Genomic DNA, 19,192 nt, shown 5'->3' on the forward strand with positions numbered 1-19,192 from the left:
TTTACTCAGCAGCAGTTCGTCAGGGACACAGGCATGCAGCAGCAAAGAGCGAGGAGACAGCTGGCTGCTGCTGCTTGCCTGTTGGTCGTCTGCCTAGTGGGTGTGTGTCTGTTGACGCGACGTCAACAGACGGGGCGGAGCACATGCAAATTTGGCCTCCTACCCAGCTGAGGCACCCTGCCCGCCCGCCGACGACCTAATCACAAAATCAGTTGGATGGCTACTCGTCCTCCGGTCCCTGTCCAGCACTTCAAGTCCTATTCACACCTGCCGTACAGCCAGGTATCTTTCAGACTGCAACGACATAGAAGTGATGTGTGTGTGTTAGATGTGTCCGTGGTGCTGATCTCTTCTGCACCAGTGTTGGTGGCCGAATTCCGGTTCGCGCGCTTTGCTGGGACCCCATTCGGGTTATCGCTTCTCGGCCTTTTGGCTAAGATCAAGTGTAGTATCTGTTCTTATCAGTTTAATATCTGATACGCCCCCTATCTGGGGGCCATATATTAAATGGATTTTTAGAACAGGGAGATGGAAGAAGAGCTTGCTCTGTCCACTCCACGCATTGACCTGGTATTGCAGTACTTCCAGGACCGGTGCACCTTCCTAATCTGTTATCCAAAAAAAGACTATTTCCATTCCTGGCACTTAATTTGGAGTATCAATTGTTTGTGCACCTTTGTACTAACTTTGTATTTAGAAATGCATGCATTTGCTGCTTCAAGGTTTAACCCTTGTGCATAAATACTTTGAAATCCTGCCTCCAGTGTATCATTTTGTGACTATTTCTTGACTCCTTGAATTGTACTTTCTGGAATCGAGGCAGTTAAATATTTTTACGTGACACTACACTTGATATCAGCATATGCGGCCTAGCCAAAAGACCGGAAGCCTGCCTAAATTAAATGACTTATCAATCGCTGCGACCTCCCAAAAAATAGGCAAACACTATGTGACTTACCTACGATCTTTCCACGGAAACATCAACTGGATCACAGCAATGGCATTTTTGGACCCCCCTCCCTCTCCATTTGAAATGGCTTGGTTTTTTTTTTGCTTTTTCTTTCTTGATCTCTTATATTTTTTTTCTTTTCTTTTTGCGCTCTCTTTTCTCTCTCTTTTGTTTTGGGAAATTTTTTTCCTCTTTCCTCTCTTTTGTTTTGGGAATTTTTTTTCCTCTTCCATTTTTTTTTGCCGAGCCCAACAATTGATGATCATTGAGAGGGGGATTTAGAAAAAGTATCACTTACCTTCTTCGGACCATCATTTGGGTGGTAACTGCCAATAAAAGTAAACATTGGCCCACCCAGCTCACCTACACATGACTGTCCTGTCTGCCTGTCTGTTCCAAGTGACTGTCTGGCTGTCAGGTTCCGCCGGATTCCGAGTGAGCAGCTTGTGATGTCATAGAGGGCAGATTGTGATGTCACACAAAGGGTCCTGCCACATGAATGCCTGTCCATCTGACTGTCTACTACTGCTGCTGAATGGGCTCAAAACAGGAAAGCCGTCATTGCACCTGATTGTGCAAGATTCCTCCTTCTCCTCTGCAGCAGCTAGCTGATTGATTTACTCAGCAGCAGTTCGTCAGGGACACAGGCATGCAGCAGCAAAGAGCGAGGAGACAGCTGGCTGCTGCTGCTTGCCTGTTGGTCGTCTGCCTAGTGGGTGTGTGTCTGTTGACGCGACGTCAACAGACGGGGCGGAGCACATGCAAATTTGGCCTCCTACCCAGCTGAGGCACCCTGCCCGCCCGCCGACGACCTAATCACAAAATCAGTTGGATGGCTACTCGTCCTCCGGTCCCTGTCCAGCACTTCAAGTCCTATTCACACCTGCCGTACAGCCAGGTATCTTTCAGACTGCAACGACATAGAAGTGATGTGTGTGTGTTAGATGTGTCCGTGGTGCTGATCTCTTCTGCACCAGTGTTGGTGGCCGAATTCCGGTTCGCGCGCTTTGCTGGGACCCCATTCGGGTTATCGCTTCTCGGCCTTTTGGCTAAGATCAAGTGTAGTATCTGTTCTTATCAGTTTAATATCTGATACGCCCCCTATCTGGGGGCCATATATTAAATGGATTTTTAGAACAGGGAGATGGAAGAAGAGCTTGCTCTGTCCACTCCACGCATTGACCTGGTATTGCAGTACTTCCAGGACCGGTGCACCTTCCTAATCTGTTATCCAAAAAAAGACTATTTCCATTCCTGGCACTTAATTTGGAGTATCAATTGTTTGTGCACCTTTGTACTAACTTTGTATTTAGAAATGCATGCATTTGCTGCTTCAAGGTTTAACCCTTGTGCATAAATACTTTGAAATCCTGCCTCCAGTGTATCATTTTGTGACTATTTCTTGACTCCTTGAATTGTACTTTCTGGAATCGAGGCAGTTAAATATTTTTACGTGACACTACACTTGATATCAGCATATGCGGCCTAGCCAAAAGACCGGAAGCCTGCCTAAATTAAATGACTTATCAATCGCTGCGACCTCCCAAAAAATAGGCAAACACTATGTGACTTACCTACGATCTTTCCACGGAAACATCAACTGGATCACAGCAATGGCATTTTTGGACCCCCCTCCCTCTCCATTTGAAATGGCTTGGTTTTTTTTTTGCTTTTTCTTTCTTGATCTCTTATATTTTTTTTCTTTTCTTTTTGCGCTCTCTTTTCTCTCTCTTTTGTTTTGGGAAATTTTTTTCCTCTTTCCTCTCTTTTGTTTTGGGAATTTTTTTTCCTCTTCCATTTTTTTTTGCCGAGCCCAACAATTGATGATCATTGAGAGGGGGATTTAGAAAAAGTATCACTTACCTTCTTCGGACCATCATTTGGGTGGTAACTGCCAATAAAAGAAAACATTGGCCCACCCAGCTCACCTACACATGACTGTCCTGTCTGCCTGTCTGTTCCAAGTGACTGTCTGGCTGTCAGGTTCCGCCGGATTCCGAGTGAGCAGCTTGTGATGTCATAGAGGGCAGATTGTGATGTCACACAAAGGGTCCTGCCACATGAATGCCTGTCCATCTGACTGTCTACTACTGCTGCTGAATGGGCTCAAAACAGGAAAGCCGTCATTGCACCTGATTGTGCAAGATTCCTCCTTCTCCTCTGCAGCAGCTAGCTGATTGATTTACTCAGCAGCAGTTCGTCAGGGACACAGGCATGCAGCAGCAAAGAGCGAGGAGACAGCTGGCTGCTGCTGCTTGCCTGTTGGTCGTCTGCCTAGTGGGTGTGTGTCTGTTGACGCGACGTCAACAGACGGGGCGGAGCACATGCAAATTTGGCCTCCTACCCAGCTGAGGCACCCTGCCCGCCCGCCGACGACCTAATCACAAAATCAGTTGGATGGCTACTCGTCCTCCGGTCCCTGTCCAGCACTTCAAGTCCTATTCACACCTGCCGTACAGCCAGGTATCTTTCAGACTGCAACGACATAGAAGTGATGTGTGTGTGTTAGATGTGTCCGTGGTGCTGATCTCTTCTGCACCAGTGTTGGTGGCCGAATTCCGGTTCGCGCGCTTTGCTGGGACCCCATTCGGGTTATCGCTTCTCGGCCTTTTGGCTAAGATCAAGTGTAGTATCTGTTCTTATCAGTTTAATATCTGATACGCCCCCTATCTGGGGGCCATATATTAAATGGATTTTTAGAACAGGGAGATGGAAGAAGAGCTTGCTCTGTCCACTCCACGCATTGACCTGGTATTGCAGTACTTCCAGGACCGGTGCACCTTCCTAATCTGTTATCCAAAAAAAGACTATTTCCATTCCTGGCACTTAATTTGGAGTATCAATTGTTTGTGCACCTTTGTACTAACTTTGTATTTAGAAATGCATGCATTTGCTGCTTCAAGGTTTAACCCTTGTGCATAAATACTTTGAAATCCTGCCTCCAGTGTATCATTTTGTGACTATTTCTTGACTCCTTGAATTGTACTTTCTGGAATCGAGGCAGTTAAATATTTTTACGTGACACTACACTTGATATCAGCATATGCGGCCTAGCCAAAAGACCGGAAGCCTGCCTAAATTAAATGACTTATCAATCGCTGCGACCTCCCAAAAAATAGGCAAACACTATGTGACTTACCTACGATCTTTCCACGGAAACATCAACTGGATCACAGCAATGGCATTTTTGGACCCCCCTCCCTCTCCATTTGAAATGGCTTGGTTTTTTTTTTGCTTTTTCTTTCTTGATCTCTTATATTTTTTTTCTTTTCTTTTTGCGCTCTCTTTTCTCTCTCTTTTGTTTTGGGAAATTTTTTTCCTCTTTCCTCTCTTTTGTTTTGGGAATTTTTTTTCCTCTTCCATTTTTTTTTGCCGAGCCCAACAATTGATGATCATTGAGAGGGGGATTTAGAAAAAGTATCACTTACCTTCTTCGGACCATCATTTGGGTGGTAACTGCCAATAAAAGAAAACATTGGCCCACCCAGCTCACCTACACATGACTGTCCTGTCTGCCTGTCTGTTCCAAGTGACTGTCTGGCTGTCAGGTTCCGCCGGATTCCGAGTGAGCAGCTTGTGATGTCATAGAGGGCAGATTGTGATGTCACACAAAGGGTCCTGCCACATGAATGCCTGTCCATCTGACTGTCTACTACTGCTGCTGAATGGGCTCAAAACAGGAAAGCCGTCATTGCACCTGATTGTGCAAGATTCCTCCTTCTCCTCTGCAGCAGCTAGCTGATTGATTTACTCAGCAGCAGTTCGTCAGGGACACAGGCATGCAGCAGCAAAGAGCGAGGAGACAGCTGGCTGCTGCTGCTTGCCTGTTGGTCGTCTGCCTAGTGGGTGTGTGTCTGTTGACGCGACGTCAACAGACGGGGCGGAGCACATGCAAATTTGGCCTCCTACCCAGCTGAGGCACCCTGCCCGCCCGCCGACGACCTAATCACAAAATCAGTTGGATGGCTACTCGTCCTCCGGTCCCTGTCCAGCACTTCAAGTCCTATTCACACCTGCCGTACAGCCAGGTATCTTTCAGACTGCAACGACATAGAAGTGATGTGTGTGTGTTAGATGTGTCCGTGGTGCTGATCTCTTCTGCACCAGTGTTGGTGGCCGAATTCCGGTTCGCGCGCTTTGCTGGGACCCCATTCGGGTTATCGCTTCTCGGCCTTTTGGCTAAGATCAAGTGTAGTATCTGTTCTTATCAGTTTAATATCTGATACGCCCCCTATCTGGGGGCCATATATTAAATGGATTTTTAGAACAGGGAGATGGAAGAAGAGCTTGCTCTGTCCACTCCACGCATTGACCTGGTATTGCAGTACTTCCAGGACCGGTGCACCTTCCTAATCTGTTATCCAAAAAAAGACTATTTCCATTCCTGGCACTTAATTTGGAGTATCAATTGTTTGTGCACCTTTGTACTAACTTTGTATTTAGAAATGCATGCATTTGCTGCTTCAAGGTTTAACCCTTGTGCATAAATACTTTGAAATCCTGCCTCCAGTGTATCATTTTGTGACTATTTCTTGACTCCTTGAATTGTACTTTCTGGAATCGAGGCAGTTAAATATTTTTACGTGACACTACACTTGATATCAGCATATGCGGCCTAGCCAAAAGACCGGAAGCCTGCCTAAATTAAATGACTTATCAATCGCTGCGACCTCCCAAAAAATAGGCAAACACTATGTGACTTACCTACGATCTTTCCACGGAAACATCAACTGGATCACAGCAATGGCATTTTTGGACCCCCCTCCCTCTCCATTTGAAATGGCTTGGTTTTTTTTTTGCTTTTTCTTTCTTGATCTCTTATATTTTTTTTCTTTTCTTTTTGCGCTCTCTTTTCTCTCTCTTTTGTTTTGGGAAATTTTTTTCCTCTTTCCTCTCTTTTGTTTTGGGAATTTTTTTTCCTCTTCCATTTTTTTTTGCCGAGCCCAACAATTGATGATCATTGAGAGGGGGATTTAGAAAAAGTATCACTTACCTTCTTCGGACCATCATTTGGGTGGTAACTGCCAATAAAAGAAAACATTGGCCCACCCAGCTCACCTACACATGACTGTCCTGTCTGCCTGTCTGTTCCAAGTGACTGTCTGGCTGTCAGGTTCCGCCGGATTCCGAGTGAGCAGCTTGTGATGTCATAGAGGGCAGATTGTGATGTCACACAAAGGGTCCTGCCACATGAATGCCTGTCCATCTGACTGTCTACTACTGCTGCTGAATGGGCTCAAAACAGGAAAGCCGTCATTGCACCTGATTGTGCAAGATTCCTCCTTCTCCTCTGCAGCAGCTAGCTGATTGATTTACTCAGCAGCAGTTCGTCAGGGACACAGGCATGCAGCAGCAAAGAGCGAGGAGACAGCTGGCTGCTGCTGCTTGCCTGTTGGTCGTCTGCCTAGTGGGTGTGTGTCTGTTGACGCGACGTCAACAGACGGGGCGGAGCACATGCAAATTTGGCCTCCTACCCAGCTGAGGCACCCTGCCCGCCCGCCGACGACCTAATCACAAAATCAGTTGGATGGCTACTCGTCCTCCGGTCCCTGTCCAGCACTTCAAGTCCTATTCACACCTGCCGTACAGCCAGGTATCTTTCAGACTGCAACGACATAGAAGTGATGTGTGTGTGTTAGATGTGTCCGTGGTGCTGATCTCTTCTGCACCAGTGTTGGTGGCCGAATTCCGGTTCGCGCGCTTTGCTGGGACCCCATTCGGGTTATCGCTTCTCGGCCTTTTGGCTAAGATCAAGTGTAGTATCTGTTCTTATCAGTTTAATATCTGATACGCCCCCTATCTGGGGGCCATATATTAAATGGATTTTTAGAACAGGGAGATGGAAGAAGAGCTTGCTCTGTCCACTCCACGCATTGACCTGGTATTGCAGTACTTCCAGGACCGGTGCACCTTCCTAATCTGTTATCCAAAAAAAGACTATTTCCATTCCTGGCACTTAATTTGGAGTATCAATTGTTTGTGCACCTTTGTACTAACTTTGTATTTAGAAATGCATGCATTTGCTGCTTCAAGGTTTAACCCTTGTGCATAAATACTTTGAAATCCTGCCTCCAGTGTATCATTTTGTGACTATTTCTTGACTCCTTGAATTGTACTTTCTGGAATCGAGGCAGTTAAATATTTTTACGTGACACTACACTTGATATCAGCATATGCGGCCTAGCCAAAAGACCGGAAGCCTGCCTAAATTAAATGACTTATCAATCGCTGCGACCTCCCAAAAAATAGGCAAACACTATGTGACTTACCTACGATCTTTCCACGGAAACATCAACTGGATCACAGCAATGGCATTTTTGGACCCCCCTCCCTCTCCATTTGAAATGGCTTGGGGTTTTTTTTGCTTTTTCTTTCTTGATCTCTTATATTTTTTTTCTTTTCTTTTTGCGCTCTCTTTTCTCTCTCTTTTGTTTTGGGAAATTTTTTTCCTCTTTCCTCTCTTTTGTTTTGGGAATTTTTTTTCCTCTTCCATTTTTTTTTGCCGAGCCCAACAATTGATGATCATTGAGAGGGGGATTTAGAAAAAGTATCACTTACCTTCTTCGGACCATCATTTGGGTGGTAACTGCCAATAAAAGAAAACATTGGCCCACCCAGCTCACCTACACATGACTGTCCTGTCTGCCTGTCTGTTCCAAGTGACTGTCTGGCTGTCAGGTTCCGCCGGATTCCGAGTGAGCAGCTTGTGATGTCATAGAGGGCAGATTGTGATGTCACACAAAGGGTCCTGCCACATGAATGCCTGTCCATCTGACTGTCTACTACTGCTGCTGAATGGGCTCAAAACAGGAAAGCCGTCATTGCACCTGATTGTGCAAGATTCCTCCTTCTCCTCTGCAGCAGCTAGCTGATTGATTTACTCAGCAGCAGTTCGTCAGGGACACAGGCATGCAGCAGCAAAGAGCGAGGAGACAGCTGGCTGCTGCTGCTTGCCTGTTGGTCGTCTGCCTAGTGGGTGTGTGTCTGTTGACGCGACGTCAACAGACGGGGCGGAGCACATGCAAATTTGGCCTCCTACCCAGCTGAGGCACCCTGCCCGCCCGCCGACGACCTAATCACAAAATCAGTTGGATGGCTACTCGTCCTCCGGTCCCTGTCCAGCACTTCAAGTCCTATTCACACCTGCCGTACAGCCAGGTATCTTTCAGACTGCAACGACATAGAAGTGATGTGTGTGTGTTAGATGTGTCCGTGGTGCTGATCTCTTCTGCACCAGTGTTGGTGGCCGAATTCCGGTTCGCGCGCTTTGCTGGGACCCCATTCGGGTTATCGCTTCTCGGCCTTTTGGCTAAGATCAAGTGTAGTATCTGTTCTTATCAGTTTAATATCTGATACGCCCCCTATCTGGGGGCCATATATTAAATGGATTTTTAGAACAGGGAGATGGAAGAAGAGCTTGCTCTGTCCACTCCACGCATTGACCTGGTATTGCAGTACTTCCAGGACCGGTGCACCTTCCTAATCTGTTATCCAAAAAAAGACTATTTTCATTCCTGGCACTTAATTTGGAGTATCAATTGTTTGTGCACCTTTGTACTAACTTTGTATTTAGAAATGCATGCATTTGCTGCTTCAAGGTTTAACCCTTGTGCATAAATACTTTGAAATCCTGCCTCCAGTGTATCATTTTGTGACTATTTCTTGACTCCTTGAATTGTACTTTCTGGAATCGAGGCAGTTAAATATTTTTACGTGACACTACACTTGATATCAGCATATGCGGCCTAGCCAAAAGACCGGAAGCCTGCCTAAATTAAATGACTTATCAATCGCTGCGACCTCCCAAAAAATAGGCAAACACTATGTGACTTACCTACGATCTTTCCACGGAAACATCAACTGGATCACAGCAATGGCATTTTTGGACCCCCCTCCCTCTCCATTTGAAATGGCTTGGTTTTTTTTTTGCTTTTTCTTTCTTGATCTCTTATATTTTTTTTCTTTTCTTTTTGCGCTCTCTTTTCTCTCTCTTTTGTTTTGGGAAATTTTTTTCCTCTTTCCTCTCTTTTGTTTTGGGAATTTTTTTTCCTCTTCCATTTTTTTTTGCCGAGCCCAACAATTGATGATCATTGAGAGGGGGATTTAGAAAAAGTATCACTTACCTTCTTCGGACCATCATTTGGGTGGTAACTGCCAATAAAAGAAAACATTGGCCCACCCAGCTCACCTACACATGACTGTCCTGTCTGCCTGTCTGTTCCAAGTGACTGTCTGGCTGTCAGGTTCCGCCGGATTCCGAGTGAGCAGCTTGTGATGTCATAGAGGGCAGATTGTGATGTCACACAAAGGGTCCTGCCACATGAATGCCTGTCCATCTGACTGTCTACTACTGCTGCTGAATGGGCTCAAAACAGGAAAGCCGTCATTGCACCTGATTGTGCAAGATTCCTCCTTCTCCTCTGCAGCAGCTAGCTGATTGATTTACTCAGCAGCAGTTCGTCAGGGACACAGGCATGCAGCAGCAAAGAGCGAGGAGACAGCTGGCTGCTGCTGCTTGCCTGTTGGTCGTCTGCCTAGTGGGTGTGTGTCTGTTGACGCGACGTCAACAGACGGGGCGGAGCACATGCAAATTTGGCCTCCTACCCAGCTGAGGCACCCTGCCCGCCCGCCGACGACCTAATCACAAAATCAGTTGGATGGCTACTCGTCCTCCGGTCCCTGTCCAGCACTTCAAGTCCTATTCACACCTGCCGTACAGCCAGGTATCTTTCAGACTACAACGACATAGAAGTGATGTGTGTGTGTTAGATGTGTCCGTGGTGCTGATCTCTTCTGCACCAGTGTTGGTGGCCGAATTCCGGTTTGCGCGCTTTGCTGGGACCCCATTCGGGTTATCGCTTCTCGGCCTTTTGGCTAAGATCAAGTGTAGTATCTGTTCTTATCAGTTTAATATCTGATACGCCCCCTATCTGGGGGCCATATATTAAATGGATTTTTAGAACAGGGAGATGGAAGAAGAGCTTGCTCTGTCCACTCCACGCATTGACCTGGTATTGCAGTACTTCCAGGACCGGTGCACCTTCCTAATCTGTTATCCAAAAAAAGACTATTTCCATTCCTGGCACTTAATTTGGAGTATCAATTGTTTGTGCACCTTTGTACTAACTTTGTATTTAGAAATGCATGCATTTGCTGCTTCAAGGTTTAACCCTTGTGCATAAATACTTTGAAATCCTGCCTCCAGTGTATCATTTTGTGACTATTTCTTGACTCCTTGAATTGTACTTTCTGGAATCGAGGCAGTTAAATATTTTTACGTGACACTACACTTGATATCAGCATATGCGGCCTAGCCAAAAGACCGGAAGCCTGCCTAAATTAAATGACTTATCAATCGCTGCGACCTCCCAAAAAATAGGCAAACACTATGTGACTTACCTACGATCTTTCCACGGAAACATCAACTGGATCACAGCAATGGCATTTTTGGACCCCCCTCCCTCTCCATTTGAAATGGCTTGGTTTTTTTTTTGCTTTTTCTTTCTTGATCTCTTATATTTTTTTTCTTTTCTTTTTGCGCTCTCTTTTCTCTCTCTTTTGTTTTGGGAAATTTTTTTCCTCTTTCCTCTCTTTTGTTTTGGGAATTTTTTTTCCTCTTCCATTTTTTTTTGCCGAGCCCAACAATTGATGATCATTGAGAGGGGGATTTAGAAAAAGTATCACTTACCTTCTTCGGACCATCATTTGGGTGGTAACTGCCAATAAAAGAAAACATTGGCCCACCCAGCTCACCTACACATGACTGTCCTGTCTGCCTGTCTGTTCCAAGTGACTGTCTGGCTGTCAGGTTCCGCCGGATTCCGAGTGAGCAGCTTGTGATGTCATAGAGGGCAGATTGTGATGTCACACAAAGGGTCCTGCCACATGAATGCCTGTCCATCTGACTGTCTACTACTGCTGCTGAATGGGCTCAAAACAGGAAAGCCGTCATTGCACCTGATTGTGCAAGATTCCTCCTTCTCCTCTGCAGCAGCTAGCTGATTGATTTACTCAGCAGCAGTTCGTCAGGGACACAGGCATGCAGCAGCAAAGAGCGAGGAGACAGCTGGCTGCTGCTGCTTGCCTGTTGGTCGTCTGCCTAGTGGGTGTGTGTCTGTTGACGCGACGTCAACAGACGGGGCGGAGCACATGCAAATTTGGCCTCCTACCCAGCTGAGGCACCCTGCCCGCCCGCCGACGACCTAATCACAAAATCAGTTGGATGGCTACTCGTCCTCCGGTCCCTGTCCAGCACTTCAAGTCCTATTCACACCTGCCGTACAGCCAGGTATCTTTCAGACTGCAACGACATAGAAGTGATGTGTGTGTGTTAGATGTGTCCGTGGTGCTGATCTCTTCTGCACCAGTGTTGGTGGCCGAATTCCGGTTCGCGCGCTTTGCTGGGACCCCATTCGGGTTATCGCTTCTCGGCCTTTTGGCTAAGATCAAGTGTAGTATCTGTTCTTATCAGTTTAATATCTGATACGCCCCCTATCTGGGGGCCATATATTAAATGGATTTTTAGAACAGGGAGATGGAAGAAGAGCTTGCTCTGTCCACTCCACGCATTGACCTGGTATTGCAGTACTTCCAGGACCGGTGCACCTTCCTAATCTGTTATCCAAAAAAAGACTATTTCCATTCCTGGCACTTAATTTGGAGTATCAATTGTTTGTGCACCTTTGTACTAACTTTGTATTTAGAAATGCATGCATTTGCTGCTTCAAGGTTTAACCCTTGTGCATAAATACTTTGAAATCCTGCCTCCAGTGTATCATTTTGTGACTATTTCTTGACTCCTTGAATTGTACTTTCTGGAATCGAGGCAGTTAAATATTTTTACGTGACACTACACTTGATATCAGCATATGCGGCCTAGCCAAAAGACCGGAAGCCTGCCTAAATTAAATGACTTATCAATCGCTGCGACCTCCCAAAAAATAGGCAAACACTATGTGACTTACCTACGATCTTTCCACGGAAACATCAACTGGATCACAGCAATGGCATTTTTGGACCCCCCTCCCTCTCCATTTGAAATGGCTTGGTTTTTTTTTTGCTTTTTCTTTCTTGATCTCTTATATTTTTTTTCTTTTCTTTTTGCGCTCTCTTTTCTCTCTCTTTTGTTTTGGGAAATTTTTTTCCTCTTTCCTCTCTTTTGTTTTGGGAATTTTTTTTCCTCTTCCATTTTTTTTTGCCGAGCCCAACAATTGATGATCATTGAGAGGGGGATTTAGAAAAAGTATCACTTACCTTCTTCGGACCATCATTTGGGTGGTAACTGCCAATAAAAGAAAACATTGGCCCACCCAGCTCACCTACACATGACTGTCCTGTCTGCCTGTCTGTTCCAAGTGACTGTCTGGCTGTCAGGTTCCGCCGGATTCCGAGTGAGCAGCTTGTGATGTCATAGAGGGCAGATTGTGATGTCACACAAAGGGTCCTGCCACATGAATGCCTGTCCATCTGACTGTCTACTACTGCTGCTGAATGGGCTCAAAACAGGAAAGCCGTCATTGCACCTGATTGTGCAAGATTCCTCCTTCTCCTCTGCAGCAGCTAGCTGATTGATTTACTCAGCAGCAGTTCGTCAGGGACACAGGTATGCAGCAGCAAAGAGCGAGGAGACAGCTGGCTGCTGCTGCTTGCCTGTTGGTCGTCTGCCTAGTGGGTGTGTGTCTGTTGACGCGACGTCAACAGACGGGGCGGAGCACATGCAAATTTGGCCTCCTACCCAGCTGAGGCACCCTGCCCGCCCGCCGACGACCTAATCACAAAATCAGTTGGATGGCTACTCGTCCTCCGGTCCCTGTCCAGCACTTCAAGTCCTATTCACACCTGCCGTACAGCCAGGTATCTTTCAGACTGCAACGACATAGAAGTGATGTGTGTGTGTTAGATGTGTCCGTGGTGCTGATCTCTTCTGCACCAGTGTTGGTGGCCGAATTCCGGTTCGCGCGCTTTGCTGGGACCCCATTCGGGTTATCGCTTCTCGGCCTTTTGGCTAAGATCAAGTGTAGTATCTGTTCTTATCAGTTTAATATCTGATACGCCCCCTATCTGGGGGCCATATATTAAATGGATTTTTAGAACAGGGAGATGGAAGAAGAGCTTGCTCTGTCCACTCCACGCATTGACCTGGTATTGCAGTACTTCCAGGACCGGTGCACCTTCCTAATCTGTTATCCAAAAAAAGACTATTTCCATTCCTGGCACTTAATTTGGAGTATCAATTGTTTGTGCACCTTTGTACTAACTTTGTATTTAGAAATGCATGCATTTGCTGCTTCAAGGTTTAACCCTTGTGCATAAATACTTTGAAATCCTGCCTCCAGTGTATCATTTTGTGACTATTTCTTGACTCCTTGAATTGTACTTTCTGGAATCGAGGCAGTTAAATATTTTTACGTGACACTACACTTGATATCAGCATATGCGGCCTAGCCAAAAGACCGGAAGCCTGCCTAAATTAAATGACTTATCAATCGCTGCGACCTCCCAAAAAATAGGCAAACACTATGTGACTTACCTACGATCTTTCCACGGAAACATCAACTGGATCACAGCAATGGCATTTTTGGACCCCCCTCCCTCTCCATTTGAAATGGCTTGGTTTTTTTTTTGCTTTTTCTTTCTTGATCTCTTATATTTTTTTTCTTTTCTTTTTGCGCTCTCTTTTCTCTCTCTTTTGTTTTGGGAAATTTTTTTCCTCTTTCCTCTCTTTTGTTTTGGGAATTTTTTTTCCTCTTCCATTTTTTTTTGCCGAGCCCAACAATTGATGATCATTGAGAGGGGGATTTAGAAAAAGTATCACTTACCTTCTTCGGACCATCATTTGGGTGGTAACTGCCAATAAAAGAAAACATTGGCCCACCCAGCTCACCTACACATGACTGTCCTGTCTGCCTGTCTGTTCCAAGTGACTGTCTGGCTGTCAGGTTCCGCCGGATTCCGGGTGAGCAGCTTGTGATGTCATAGAGGGCAGATTGTGATGTCACACAAAGGGTCCTGCCACATGAATGCCTGTCCATCTGACTGTCTACTACTGCTGCTGAATGGGCTCAAAACAGGAAAGCCGTCATTGCACCTGATTGTGCAAGATTCCTCCTTCTCCTCTGCAGCAGCTAGCTGATTGATTTACTCAGCAGCAGTTCGTCAGGGACACAGGCATGCAGCAGCAAAGAGCGAGGAGACAGCTGGCTGCTGCTGCTTGCCTGTTGGTCGTCTGCCTAGTGGGTGTGTGTCTGTTGACGCGACGTCAACAGACGGGGCGGAGCACATGCAAATTTGGCCTCCTACCCAGCTGAGGCACCCTGCCCGCCCGCCGACGACCTAATCACAAAATCAGTTGGATGGCTACTCGTCCTCCGGTCCCTGTCCAGCACTTCAAGTCCTATTCACACCTGCCGTACAGCCAGGTATCTTTCAGACTGCAACGACATAGAAGTGATGTGTGTGTGTTAGATGTGTCCGTGGTGCTGATCTCTTCTGCACCAGTGTTGGTGGCCGAATTCCGGTTCGCGCGCTTTGCTGGGACCCCATTCGGGTTATCGCTTCTCGGCCTTTTGGCTAAGATCAAGTGTAGTATCTGTTCTTATCAGTTTAATATCTGATACGCCCCCTATCTGGGGGCCATATATTAAATGGATTTTTAGAACAGGGAGATGGAAGAAGAGCTTGCTCTGTCCACTCCACGCATTGACCTGGTATTGCAGTACTTCCAGGACCGGTGCACCTTCCTAATCTGTTATCCAAAAAAAGACTATTTCCATTCCTGGCACTTAATTTGGAGTATCAATTGTTTGTGCACCTTTGTACTAACTTTGTATTTAGAAATGCATGCATTTGCTGCTTCAAGGTTTAACCCTTGTGCATAAATACTTTGAAATCCTGCCTCCAGTGTATCATTTTGTGACTATTTCTTGACTCCTTGAATTGTACTTTCTGGAATCGAGGCAGTTAAATATTTTTACGTGACACTACACTTGATATCAGCATATGCGGCCTAGCCAAAAGACCGGAAGCCTGCCTAAATTAAATGACTTATCAATCGCTGCGACCTCCCAAAAAATAGGCAAACACTATGTGACTTACCTACGATCTTTCCACGGAAACATCAACTGGATCACAGCAATGGCATTTTTGGACCCCCCTCCCTCTCCATTTGAAATGGCTTGGTTTTTTTTTTGCTTTTTCTTTCTTGATCTCTTATATTTTTTTTCTTTTCTTTTTGCGCTCTCTTTTCTCTCTCTTTTGTTTTGGGAAATTTTTTTCCTCTTTCCTCTCTTTTGTTTTGGGAATTTTTTTTCCTCTTCCATTTTTTTTTGCCGAGCCCAACAATTGATGATCATTGAGAGGGGGATTTAGAAAAAGTATCACTTACCTTCTTCGGACCATCATTTGGGTGGTAACTGCCAATAAAAGAAAACATTGGCCCACCCAGCTCACCTACACATGACTGTCCTGTCTGCCTGTCTGTTCCAAGTGACTGTCTGGCTGTCAGGTTCCGCCGGATTCCGAGTGAGCAGCTTGTGATGTCATAGAGGGCAGATTGTGATGTCACACAAAGGGTCCTGCCACATGAATGCCTGTCCATCTGACTGTCTACTACTGCTGCTGAATGGGCTCAAAACAGGAAAGCCGTCATTGCACCTGATTGTGCAAGATTCCTCCTTCTCCTCTGCAGCAGCTAGCTGATTGATTTACTCAGCAGCAGTTCGTCAGGGACACAGGTATGCAGCAGCAAAGAGCGAGGAGACAGCTGGCTGCTGCTGCTTGCCTGTTGGTCGTCTGCCTAGTGGGTGTGTGTCTGTTGACGCGACGTCAACAGACGGGGCGGAGCACATGCAAATTTGGCCTCCTACCCAGCTGAGGCACCCTGCCCGCCCGCCGACGACCTAATCACAAAATCAGTTGGATGGCTACTCGTCCTCCGGTCCCTGTCCAGCACTTCAAGTCCTATTCACACCTGCCGTACAGCCAGGTATCTTTCAGACTGCAACGACATAGAAGTGATGTGTGTGTGTTAGATGTGTCCGTGGTGCTGATCTCTTCTGCACCAGTGTTGGTGGCCGAATTCCGGTTCGCGCGCTTTGCTGGGACCCCATTCGGGTTATCGCTTCTCGGCCTTTTGGCTAAGATCAAGTGTAGTATCTGTTCTTATCAGTTTAATATCTGATACGCCCCCTATCTGGGGGCCATATATTAAATGGATTTTTAGAACAGGGAGATGGAAGAAGAGCTTGCTCTGTCCACTCCACGCATTGACCTGGTATTGCAGTACTTCCAGGACCGGTGCACCTTCCTAATCTGTTATCCAAAAAAAGACTATTTCCATTCCTGGCACTTAATTTGGAGTATCAATTGTTTGTGCACCTTTGTACTAACTTTGTATTTAGAAATGCATGCATTTGCTGCTTCAAGGTTTAACCCTTGTGCATAAATACTTTGAAATCCTGCCTCCAGTGTATCATTTTGTGACTATTTCTTGACTCCTTGAATTGTACTTTCTGGAATCGAGGCAGTTAAATATTTTTACGTGACACTACACTTGATATCAGCATATGCAGCCTAGCCAAAAGACCGGAAGCCTGCCTAAATTAAATGACTTATCAATCGCTGCGACCTCCCAAAAAATAGGCAAACACTATGTGACTTACCTACGATCTTTCCACGGAAACATCAACTGGATCACAGCAATGGCATTTTTGGACCCCCCTCCCTCTCCATTTGAAATGGCTTGGTTTTTTTTTTGCTTTTTCTTTCTTGATCTCTTATATTTTTTTTCTTTTCTTTTTGCGCTCTCTTTTCTCTCTCTTTTGTTTTGGGAAATTTTTTTCCTCTTTCCTCTCTTTTGTTTTGGGAATTTTTTTTCCTCTTCCATTTTTTTTTGCCGAGCCCAACAATTGATGATCATTGAGAGGGGGATTTAGAAAAAGTATCACTTACCTTCTTCGGACCATCATTTGGGTGGTAACTGCCAATAAAAGAAAACATTGGCCCACCCAGCTCACCTACACATGACTGTCCTGTCTGCCTGTCTGTTCCAAGTGACTGTCTGGCTGTCAGGTTCCGCCGGATTCCGAGTGAGCAGCTTGTGATGTCATAGAGGGCAGATTGTGATGTCACACAAAGGGTCCTGCCACATGAATGCCTGTCCATCTGACTGTCTACTACTGCTGCTGAATGGGCTCAAAACAGGAAAGCCGTCATTGCACCTGATTGTGCAAGATTCCTCCTTCTCCTCTGCAGCAGCTAGCTGATTGATTTACTCAGCAGCAGTTCGTCAGGGACACAGGCATGCAGCAGCAAAGAGCGAGGAGACAGCTGGCTGCTGCTGCTTGCCTGTTGGTCGTCTGCCTAGTGGGTGTGTGTCTGTTGACGCGACGTCAACAGACGGGGCGGAGCACATGCAAATTTGGCCTCCTACCCAGCTGAGGCACCCTGCCCGCCCGCCGACGACCTAATCACAAAATCAGTTGGATGGCTACTCGTCCTCCGGTCCCTGTCCAGCACTTCAAGTCCTATTCACACCTGCCGTACAGCCAGGTATCTTTCAGACTGCAACGACATAGAAGTGATGTGTGTGTGTTAGATGTGTCCGTGGTGCTGATCTCTTCTGCACCAGTGTTGGTGGCCGAATTCCGGTTTGCGCGCTTTGCTGGGACCCCATTCGGGTTATCGCTTCTCGGCCTTTTGGCTAAGATCAAGTGTAGTATCTGTTCTTATCAGTTTAATATCTGATACGCCCCCTATCTGGGGGCCATATATTAAATGGATTTTTAGAACAGGGAGATGGAAGAAGAGCTTGCTCTGTCCACTCCACGCATTGACCTGGTATTGCAGTACTTCCAGGACCGGTGCACCTTCCTAATCTGTTATCCAAAAAAAGACTATTTCCATTCCTGGCACTTAATTTGGAGTATCAATTGTTTGTGCACCTTTGTACTAACTTTGTATTTAGAAATGCATGCATTTGCTGCTTCAAGGTTTAACCCTTGTGCATAAATACTTTGAAATCCTGCCTCCAGTGTATCATTTTGTGACTATTTCTTGACTCCTTGAATTGTACTTTCTGGAATCGAGGCAGTTAAATATTTTTACGTGACACTACACTTGATATCAGCATATGCGGCCTAGCCAAAAGACCGGAAGCCTGCCTAAATTAAATGACTTATCAATCGCTGCGACCTCCCAAAAAATAGGCAAACACTATGTGACTTACCTACGATCTTTCCACGGAAACATCAACTGGATCACAGCAATGGCATTTTTGGACCCCCCTCCCTCTCCATTTGAAATGGCTTGGTTTTTTTTTTGCTTTTTCTTTCTTGATCTCTTATATTTTTTTTCTTTTCTTTTTGCGCTCTCTTTTCTCTCTCTTTTGTTTTGGGAAATTTTTTTCCTCTTTCCTCTCTTTTGTTTTGGGAATTTTTTTTCCTCTTCCATTTTTTTTTGCCGAGCCCAACAATTGATGATCATTGAGAGGGGGATTTAGAAAAAGTATCACTTACCTTCTTCGGACCATCATTTGGGTGGTAACTGCCAATAAAAGAAAACATTGGCCCACCCAGCTCACCTACACATGACTGTCCTGTCTGCCTGTCTGTTCCAAGTGACTGTCTGGCTGTCAGGTTCCGCCGGATTCCGAGTGAGCAGCTTGTGATGTCATAGAGGGCAGATTGTGATGTCACACAAAGGGTCCTGCCACATGAATGCCTGTCCATCTGACTGTCTACTACTGCTGCTGAATGGGCTCAAAACAGGAAAGCCGTCATTGCACCTGATTGTGCAAGATTCCTCCTTCTCCTCTGCAGCAGCTAGCTGATTGATTTACTCAGCAGCAGTTCGTCAGGGACACAGGCATGCAGCAGCAAAGAGCGAGGAGACAGCTGGCTGCTGCTGCTTGCCTGTTGGTCGTCTGCCTAGTGGGTGTGTGTCTGTTGACGCGACGTCAACAGACGGGGCGGAGCACATGCAAATTTGGCCTCCTACCCAGCTGAGGCACCCTGCCCGCCCGCCGACGACCTAATCACAAAATCAGTTGGATGGCTACTCGTCCTCCGGTCCCTGTCCAGCACTTCAAGTCCTATTCACACCTGCCGTACAGCCAGGTATCTTTCAGACTGCAACGACATAGAAGTGATGTGTGTGTGTTAGATGTGTCCGTGGTGCTGATCTCTTCTGCACCAGTGTTGGTGGCCGAATTCCGGTTCGCGCGCTTTGCTGGGACCCCATTCGGGT

The 19,192-nt window shown here is 46.2% G+C and overlaps 12 non-coding genes across 12 annotated transcripts; all 12 read left to right on the plus strand.

Annotated features, from left to right (window-relative positions):
* Positions 1-413: 413 nt before the first annotated feature.
* Positions 414-604, plus strand: LOC146012240 (U2 spliceosomal RNA). Its single transcript, XR_014445410.1, has one exon. It is a non-coding gene; the product is annotated as a U2 spliceosomal RNA (small nuclear RNA).
* A 1,374-nt stretch (positions 605-1,978) lies between these two features.
* On the plus strand, positions 1,979-2,169 carry LOC146012241 (U2 spliceosomal RNA). The gene has a single exon (XR_014445411.1). It is a non-coding gene; the product is annotated as a U2 spliceosomal RNA (small nuclear RNA).
* Positions 2,170-3,543: 1,374 nt separating this feature from the next.
* On the plus strand, positions 3,544-3,734 carry LOC146012242 (U2 spliceosomal RNA). Its single transcript, XR_014445412.1, has one exon. It is a non-coding gene; the product is annotated as a U2 spliceosomal RNA (small nuclear RNA).
* A 1,374-nt stretch (positions 3,735-5,108) lies between these two features.
* On the plus strand, positions 5,109-5,299 carry LOC146012243 (U2 spliceosomal RNA). The gene has a single exon (XR_014445413.1). It is a non-coding gene; the product is annotated as a U2 spliceosomal RNA (small nuclear RNA).
* A 1,374-nt stretch (positions 5,300-6,673) lies between these two features.
* LOC146012244 (U2 spliceosomal RNA) lies at positions 6,674-6,864 on the plus strand. The gene has a single exon (XR_014445414.1). It is a non-coding gene; the product is annotated as a U2 spliceosomal RNA (small nuclear RNA).
* A 1,374-nt stretch (positions 6,865-8,238) lies between these two features.
* Positions 8,239-8,429, plus strand: LOC146012245 (U2 spliceosomal RNA). Its single transcript, XR_014445415.1, has one exon. It is a non-coding gene; the product is annotated as a U2 spliceosomal RNA (small nuclear RNA).
* Positions 8,430-9,803: 1,374 nt separating this feature from the next.
* Positions 9,804-9,994, plus strand: LOC146012246 (U2 spliceosomal RNA). Its single transcript, XR_014445416.1, has one exon. It is a non-coding gene; the product is annotated as a U2 spliceosomal RNA (small nuclear RNA).
* Positions 9,995-11,368: 1,374 nt separating this feature from the next.
* On the plus strand, positions 11,369-11,559 carry LOC146012247 (U2 spliceosomal RNA). The gene has a single exon (XR_014445417.1). It is a non-coding gene; the product is annotated as a U2 spliceosomal RNA (small nuclear RNA).
* Positions 11,560-12,933: 1,374 nt separating this feature from the next.
* Positions 12,934-13,124, plus strand: LOC146012248 (U2 spliceosomal RNA). Its single transcript, XR_014445418.1, has one exon. It is a non-coding gene; the product is annotated as a U2 spliceosomal RNA (small nuclear RNA).
* Positions 13,125-14,498: 1,374 nt separating this feature from the next.
* LOC146012249 (U2 spliceosomal RNA) lies at positions 14,499-14,689 on the plus strand. The gene has a single exon (XR_014445419.1). It is a non-coding gene; the product is annotated as a U2 spliceosomal RNA (small nuclear RNA).
* Positions 14,690-16,063: 1,374 nt separating this feature from the next.
* Positions 16,064-16,254, plus strand: LOC146012251 (U2 spliceosomal RNA). Its single transcript, XR_014445421.1, has one exon. It is a non-coding gene; the product is annotated as a U2 spliceosomal RNA (small nuclear RNA).
* A 1,374-nt stretch (positions 16,255-17,628) lies between these two features.
* LOC146012252 (U2 spliceosomal RNA) lies at positions 17,629-17,819 on the plus strand. Its single transcript, XR_014445422.1, has one exon. It is a non-coding gene; the product is annotated as a U2 spliceosomal RNA (small nuclear RNA).
* The last annotated feature ends 1,373 nt before the right edge of the window (positions 17,820-19,192 follow it).

The sequence above is a fragment of the Crinia signifera genome, chromosome 6, assembly GCF_055691185.1.
Source record: "Crinia signifera chromosome 6, ASM5569118v1, whole genome shotgun sequence".
NCBI lineage: Eukaryota > Metazoa > Chordata > Amphibia > Anura > Myobatrachidae > Crinia > Crinia signifera.